Here is a 9,119-nt window from a genome sequence, read left to right on the forward strand (position 1 = left end):
TTGCTATAAGAGGACGATAGTATCGCAAGTTGAGTGAAAGTGTGAACCTTTAATGCTTAGTTGGTTTGTCTTTATGATTATGTTTGATTTGGATCTTTGTAATGAGTGTAATGATCTTGTGAGTTTTCTTCACAATTTTATTTAGTTCATAGATTTAAGGCATAAGGATTAATGAAATAAATAGTTGGGTTCTGGTTTTCTCTTATCATCTTATTCTTGCCTTTCCGGAGTATCGCATCTTTATCAGTCTATATCTCTGTTCTGGGATGACCAAAAATCATGAGAAAATTCTGAATGATAGTAGACTTCAAGATCTTTCTCTGACCTCAAGAGTCACCTCTATAGCTATTTCGGTATTAGAGTTATGAAAATCACAAGATGATACACTTGTGCTGTCAAGAACCTAGACCAGTTTCGGTTGCTTCTTGTTTGAGACAAATGGAACTATAGAATTTGGAAAAGTGTTCTATAGATAAGTTTTAAATAATCTGCTAAGCTTTCCAACGGTATAAGTAGATCCTGAGATATGACATTTACACTTGGATGTTTCTGTTCTTTTTAAAAGTCTGGACAATTTTGGTATTTCCCATTTTCAGACAACCTAGCTTCGTAATCTGGGAAAAAGTTGTATATGAAAGTTGTAGAAGATTTCGTAAGCTTTTCAAAAATATAAGGATCATCACTAGTTGAGCTAAGTAGCTCGATATATGACTTATGTAAGTTACTGCACCTTTGCCGAGATATTGTCGGGATGGATATTATGTTTGGTTGTTTTACCTAAGCTTAAAGACAAAACCTAAGGAGGTCTTCTACATGAAAGTTGTAGGGAATTTCATAATTTTTCTAACATTATAAGCTACATCTCTATTGGATTAACAGAATAAGAGTTATACCTATTTTACTACGCTGGTGTTTTCATATCACGAGAAAATTTCAGGATACCTGTTTGTTCTCTTGCACATAAGTTCTTTTGAATGTTAGAAGTTCTCAATGTTAGTTAAATTGTCTGGAAAACATGCAAGATACCTTTCTTGTGTCCCCTAGTTGACCTTTCTTAAGGGGGGTAGCCTAATTAAAGGAGTTACAAGGAGAAGAATTGATTAATGTTGGATCATATGTAAGGATCACAAGTGTTCGGTAAATTTGGTTTTGTTTCAAGATATCATCCCACTTGGAGAATATCAATGGAGGTATATGTCATGGCTTATACTCATAGATGGAGAGTTGTGCTTATGAGGATCAGATGACACCAAAGTCTACAAAGTTATATGTGGGATGTGAGAGTGAAGCAACTTAACTATGGTAAAAGTACTAATAGTTGGAACTTAGTGATGAAACTAACCTTGGATCAAGAGACTTGGTACAAAAAATTTAAAAGACTATGATGTGTAGCGTCCAAAAAGGTTATGAACACTAGTCCCTAATGTCTTCCCAATCAATCCCATCTTAAGGGGGGTAGTACCTTGATATCACAGGATGATTCATTTTCAATTTATCTTGAAGTGAGAGTTGTCTCTTGAGATATTCTATGATTATGGTCATCTATAAGAAGTTTAAGTTTTGTCAAGATTGATCTTTGGTTTGAGCCACCCTTAGTTGTGAGATCAATTTTTACCATACTTAGGATGTACCTGAGACGTGATGTGGAGCATGGAAGTACTATCTTCTTGGACATAAAAAATGAAGAAAAATGACATCAAGGTGGACCATAAGAATCTAAATGACCTCTTCACTAAGTTGATTTTTGAGTAGGTGACATCATTGTTGGTTTGGCATTGATTAGGATTATGACTTTGAAAGCTGCTATCACCTAGAGTGGAGAGATAAATGGTGTTGCTGATGACCTTAGCAAATGTGAATTGTGCTAATGATAATGAAGATTTAGACAACACTAAGGAATTGTATTCAATGTTTGAGCAACTTAATGGGAGCAAAGTCATTAATGTTTTGAAGTTGGTGGTAAGGCCTATTCTCAACCATGGAAGTCATATGGGTCAGTTGGGTGGTGATTTTTTTAGAGAATCAATAGTAAGGACTAAAAAGTAAAAGTGGCCAAGTGATTGTAGATTAGAGTCATTTGGAGTACCTATCAAAATCCTTGAATCAATTGAGCTTAGTTGAGCAAGTCACATAGAGAAAGATTACTAGAGGGAGCAAAGTAAAGCAAAAATCTCTACAAGAGGATGGAACTACTCAAGGAAGTGAACAAGATCCAATCGCAGAGTATCCTTATCTCTTTTATCATTGTCTTCCGAATCTCGAGGACGAGATTCATCTTAAGGGGGTAGAATTGTAACACCCTAAATTTTTCTCCTTTCGAAGTAGATGTAAATTTAAGTAATTTTGTATTTTTGTGATCATAAAAATATAGGAAAAATAATATTTTTATTAAATTAAAATTTATCATAAGATTTAGCAACATTGTTGCGCATACATGCTGGTGTATTTAATTTGATGTAATATTTTCTTGTTGCTTCTTTGTGTGTTGAGAGTGAGCAAAATCTTTAAAATGCGTTTAGTAGGTCGGTCTTCCTTCTGCGACACGTCTTTATCTTTTTCTGCAATTAAATTTTTTATTTCTCAGCTTAGGCTTTCGTTCTCAAAATCTTTTTGTTGTAACCCAAATCACATCTTTTAGTTCCTGGTCCATCAAGCAATCTCTATAAACTTCTCGGAAATTTTTCTGGCCTTTTTCGTGGAGCATAATCTAATTTTTAGATGCTCCAAGTTATCTTAGCATGAGCTCCAAATACTTTATTTGGGTTCTTCATGTTTCATATTGTCTCTGAGATTTTGCCCCGAATTTTCAGAGTTTTTGAAGTATTTTTCACGGCTTAAATAATAATTCTAGACTTTTCTAGATTTTTTTATCCATATAATTAATTAATTCGGAATATAATAAATATCTCTTTATATTTTTCCAACGCTCAAAGCCCATGTACAATAATCCTAATAATTCCTAAAGGCTCATGTCTTTATTTGCTAGTGGGCTTTAATAAATTATTAGGCCTATTAGTAAAGATGAACAGTGTAACATCAATTAGTACCATATTGCTAATTGATGTAAATGTGGAGAGATTTCTTCCTTATATATATATATATACCAACCCCTTGGGCAAAGCATACCAAAACTATCACGAGGAAAGCCCCTAGCTTAGGAATCTATGTGATAGTAAATAAATTTGTTTTTTTCTAGTTTCTATGCTGCCACAACATCTAGCCATGCAACTGCAGATCGCCACATCCATGTTTCTGGTTCAAACAAGCAACACGACTTCCTGGCCGGCCTAACAGAGTTAGTACCTTTTCTATTCTTTAATTCTCCTTACTGATACGATCCCTTAATTGTGCATTTGAATCACGTTTGGTCATAAAACTACCATGGAGGAGTACTCATGTACGCTGTCGATGCCCATCCAGTCCAAGGTCCCATCGCCCATCTCCTTGGATTAACCGGCACGACTGTGGCCAAAGGATACCTGATCTCTACTTTTCTCCATGCGAAGAACTGGAACTGTTTTTTTCCTCCATGTCCGGCCATCACCGTCGATCCACAACTTCTCTGTCGCCGGTGAGAAACTCTGCGCCTTTGTGATTCCGTTTCTTAACTCTATGTTGACGTTATCACTATGCCGATCTTGTGGATGGACCGAACTCACAACTAGCTCTCCAATCACGGCGTCCACAAGCTGCCTTGCCTCCTCTCTACCTGCGAGTTGCCCTGCTGGATGCCTTTAGCTTTGGTCAGAACATGAACCAGCAAGTTTCCGACGTAAGTAGTTGCCCTTTCTCCGTTTTACTTCCTTTAAGTTGTGTTCGTGACGATATGCTCTACACGATAGTACCACTGTTATACATGCTTTTAACTTTTTAAATTCAAGCTTAGATTTAATCTACTATTTTTTTAAAGGAAATCTTATTTGATTCATACCTTCTAAGTTTTAGAGTCGTTGGACCCATTCAAGTTGTGTTAGATTCATTACAACGGAAATTACATGTTAGTAATAATGTTTCTCAAGTCACGTGTTTATGTTTTTGTTAATTTATTAATTACTAAACTGATTAACGTTTATGCAATCGGATTCATAGTAAAAAGCTATATAGGTTTTATATGTCGGTGATTTATAAACAAAATATTAAAGTAATTAGTTGCTTTATAAAAATATGTTTCTAAATTCTGAGTTTGTTTAGTTTAAACACACATATAAAATTCGAATATATGATCTCACATATTTATTCCTTTTTCAAAGTCAAGTTTAAATAACAAATATTATGAGATGTGCTTGCAAATAAAATATGATTAGTACCTTTAACTCTATTTTTTCAGCTAAGATATACATTGTCTATATTAATATCCGTCACATGGTTTTATAAATAAAATAAACCAAGCTTATAGCCTTTGCTTCTATGATGAAGTAAATCTTCGCTAGTCGTTTCTTATTCACCGTAGCTTCGATTAGTGTGCTTTTTTGTCTGCGTGATTGTAGCTGCGCGTATATTTGTTTTTAAACCTTTTTATTGATTGGTGTATTGTTCTAAATTTATTATGTTTGCTATGCATGTTTGTTCGGATGCTTGTGTAGTATGATCCTGTCTAGTCGGCGAGTTTTATGTGGTGATCAAGAAGGACCGGAGTTGGTAATAGTGAGCAAGCAATTAATTTAAGATTTGGACTAGCAGAATCAGCAAGGGCAGTAGGAAAGCTTTTATCATGGCAAGTATAGCATTGGGGTTTTAATTCTGTGACCATGATCTTGTGGCTTGATTAATGTTTAAGCAACAAATGATAAAAATGACTTTTTAGCAACTTGAGAATTTATGTGTACGTGATCACTCGGGATAACAGTGCAACCGTGAGGGATATAATGGCTTTGGCTTTAGCTCAGTATGAAGACCTTTTCTAGCTTATTAGCGGTTACCCGAAAGGGCGCTAGAGGGGCTTGCCGTTTTGGGTATAGTGTGGCCTCTGTCTTTTTGTGTATAGGCTGCGCGTCATTGTGCCATTGGAAGGGGGGCTTTATATCTGCGCGCCCGGGAAACCTTGCGGCCCTAACATGTTAGATGAACTTTTGAAAGGCTTCATAGTGATCCCTGCCGACCTCCCTAGGAAGGGGGTTAAGAGATTAGCTACCTCGGGCGAAAGGGTAAATCATGACTCATAGGTAAAGATGTACAACCTCTGCAGAGTGTTAAAAACTAGTATACTAGCCGAGCTCACGGTCAGAAGCGGCCTTGGGGACATCTATATTAAGGGTGATGATTCTTGTTGCGTTATTATGCTCATATTTATTGTTTAATGCTTTATATTATTTATGTCACATTGATCATGAGATTTGTGGGAGCTATACAATCTAGTTGCTATACTTGTGGAGTTCGACATGGACTCACTTTTGCTATTTCCCCCATACTTCATGAGGAGTGTTAGACTTGTGATCAACCAGTTAGTTTGGATCCTATAGAGTAAAGTTAATACCCAAAGTTTGGAGTTGTCTTTCGTTGTTTGCTGCTTAAGGTTATCTCCTTTATAATAAGTACGTTATATATTTATGCATTGTCCTTTGATATTACCCCTTATTTGTAGCTATATGTGAGATTTGGCTTCTAAGACTCACATATGGTGCATATCTGATTTTGTCCTTAAAATCGGGTATTACACCCGTGTGCGCCATGGCGATGTAGAGAGACGCGATAGATCGGTGTTTGCCAAGTCATAGACAGACTTGCATAAATGCCAAGCCTTCCCTGGAATATGCCAGGTTTCCAAAAATGCAAAACCAATATGCAAAACTGTTGGAGAGGTGTTTTTGTGAATTTTGGTAAAAATCAAGAATGCAAAAGCAATATGCAAAACTGTTGGAGATGCTCTGACAAACGAAAATCACAACAACAATTAAAGAATCTCGGAGGACAAAAAGGAGGATTTGAGCCTTGTCACACCCATATTTTAAGAACAAAATAGGATGCATAAAAGACTCATATGTGCCCAGAATCAGTCGCACACATAAGTAGACAAATCTCAAATGTACCATTGCAGTGTTTATTACATAGCGGAACATAATAACTCACATAGTCTTATACAATAATGATAATATGAAATAGACAACGCTCTCGACGGAAGCACCACACAAGGACACTGTTGATTGGTTGACTCCAAACCTAATACTCATAGCGATAGTCCTCATTCCAATCATCATCATTAGCATAACCTGGGGTGTTGGAAAATTGCAAGAGTGAGCACATATCGTACTCAACAAGTATAACCAGAGGTTCATGAGGCTCAAATAGCTCACACTAGTTTGACTGCATTTAGCTTTTAATAGTGGATAGCATGTTCATAATTAAATAGCAAATATCAAGGTAGCATAAATAATTCGATAATCACATGATCAAGTGTAAGCATAATTAACTCTTAGCATAAACGATAATCCAATGAACATAACAACTTAACAAGCTCATCATCGTTGGTGCAAGAACCCCCAAGGCCGCTCTTAACCGTGAGCACGACTAGTATACTAGTTTTTAACACTCTACAGAGGTTGTACATCTTTACCCATGCGTCATGATTTATCCTTTCGCCCGAGGTAGCTAGTCTCTTAACCCCCTTCCTAGGGAGGTCGGCAGGGATCACTATGAAGCCTTTTAAAAGTTCGTCTAACATGTTAGGGCCGCAAGGTTTCCTTCGCGAGCGGATATAGATACCCTCCTTTCGAATGGCACAATGACGCGCAACCTATACACATATGGACAGGGGCTCGCACTATACCTGTGTCGGTTCAGCCCCTCTAGCGCCCTTTCGGGTAACCTCTAACAAGCTAGAAAAGGTCTTCATACTGAGCTAAAGCCAGAGCCATTATAGCCCTCATGGTTACACTGTTGTCTCGGTGATCACATACAGACAAGATCTCATATAGTTATTTGTCATCTTTTAACGTTCATTGCATAGCTATTAATCATCTTAGATCATGGATTATATCAAGCACTAGCACATCTACACCAAATACATATCAAGTAGGTAACAAGAAATTCAAGGTAACAATCATCTATGAATTTGCTAAGGTCATCAAGGTGGACACATGCATATGATATATGTATTAAAAGTGTGTAGATAACTAGGATGATCTCAAGTTATACTTGCCATGATCAAAGCTCTCCTGAAGCCTGCTGGTCTTCAAAGGCTTGGTCTTGATCACCAACGTACGGCTCACCGTCTATTCTAAAACATCAATCAACAACACGCAATCCAATGTAGACAATCATACACAAAGCAAACAAGCTATAATTAGAACAATACACCAAACAGTGGTAAAATAAACATAAAAGTTTATCAAAATATTCTACGCAGCGCTACGATCACACAAACGTAAAGTTCACGAAAATCAGAATTAAAACGTAGAAGATATGAAGTTTCCCAGATTTCCTATAGATAAATAATTAATTAAATGCTACTGCAAAATTAAAAAGTTTCAAAACAGTGAACTAATACTTCCAACCCGTAGAGGTCATAAAAACGAATCTAACAAAATTTGAATCGACAAAAACCGAGTTAAAACGAATATTTTATGACCAAAACAAAACCGATGGCAAAACTGTGATTACTGGAAAACGTACTTTTCTCAAACCGGCTAAGAATACGTTTTCAGAGTTGGGAAACGAAATCGTTCTCAGGGCGCCAAGGACCGTGGAGTAAATACTAAAAACATCCAGGGACTCTTTACGAACTTTCCCAGCCGAAACAGTATGTTTTAATCTGGGCCCTTGAACTTCGATCGGACGGCTCAGGCGCGTCAGGGGGATAACAGGCGGCCGGCTGATTCCTGTTCTCCGGCGCGGTGGCGGCCATTGTCACCGCCGCCAAGCTCGTCGGCGCTCTTCAACTCCCGATTCCCCGCGCCAAAAACCGAACCAAGAGCACCGGAGCGAAGAGGAGGGGGATGTGAGCTCACCTACGCGCTTGCTTTAGCCCGAGAGAGGACAGGGGAGGCTCGTGGCGACAGAGGGTGCTCCCAACTCGGCGAGATCCAAACTCCAGAGAACACGGAGATTAGGGCTCGGTTTCTCCACTTGGATGCAAAGAGGAAGCCGCGGGGTTGACCTAGGACTTTATAGGGGATTGATTACACGCGGAAGGTAGAAATTCCGAGGAAACCGGGATTGAGTCTTCCCCCGATCGAGTGTGGCTCGATTACGCCCCGGGGAAGAAGGAAGCAGGCGGAGGTGACACTGCCGCGTGGGCCCCGCATGTCAGCGATAGAAGAGATGGGGCCTGTTGGTCAGAGAGAGAAGAGGGGAAAGGACGCGCGGTTGGGATGGGGCTTCACTGGCCGCGCCGCTAGTTGGGCCGCGCGAGGGGAGCCAATGGGCTGCGGGGCTGGTTTCCAGGGGGGCTTCTCCCCTTTTTCTTTTTTTTATTTCCTTTTGCAAATCTTTTCCGAAATGAATTTTTGAACATAAACAAATAGGATAAAAACAGAAACAAACAACACAAAAATAAATGCTATTCTCAGCATGAATGCAAAAGCATGTTGCTACCCTTATGATGAATTTATTCTCCACAAAATAATTTATTTGCTAAATTCAATGCTCATAAGAATACTTAAATAAATAAAATTAATTCCTATTAATTAAAAATCTAGATTTTGGGTGTTACAAATTCTACCCCCTTAAAAGAATCTCGTCCTCGAGATTCTACGGTGCTTACTCAAACAACTATGAGTATGGTTTCCTCAGATCATCCTCTCTTTCCCAAGTTGCCTCTGCTTCTGAATACCGATTCCACTGCACTTTGCACATTCTAATAACCCGACTTTTGGTGACTCTCTTAGCTGTCTCCAATATTCTGACCGGATACTCTTCATAAGTGAGATCAACTTTAACAGAAAGCTCTTCCAATGGTATTTTCTCCTCAGGTACACGCAAACACTTCTTAAATTGTGACACATGGAACACATCATGCACACCAGATAAACTTTCAGGCAATTCTAACTGATATGCTACTTCTCCACGCCTTTCTAATACTTTAAACGGACCAACATACCTTGGAGCTAGCTTTCCCTTCATATTAAACCTCTTCACACTCCTCATTGGTGATACTTTCAGGTAGACATAATCACCCACTGCAA

The sequence above is a fragment of the Sorghum bicolor genome, chromosome 3, assembly GCF_000003195.3.
Source record: "Sorghum bicolor cultivar BTx623 chromosome 3, Sorghum_bicolor_NCBIv3, whole genome shotgun sequence".
Taxonomy (NCBI): Eukaryota; Viridiplantae; Streptophyta; class Magnoliopsida; order Poales; family Poaceae; genus Sorghum; species Sorghum bicolor.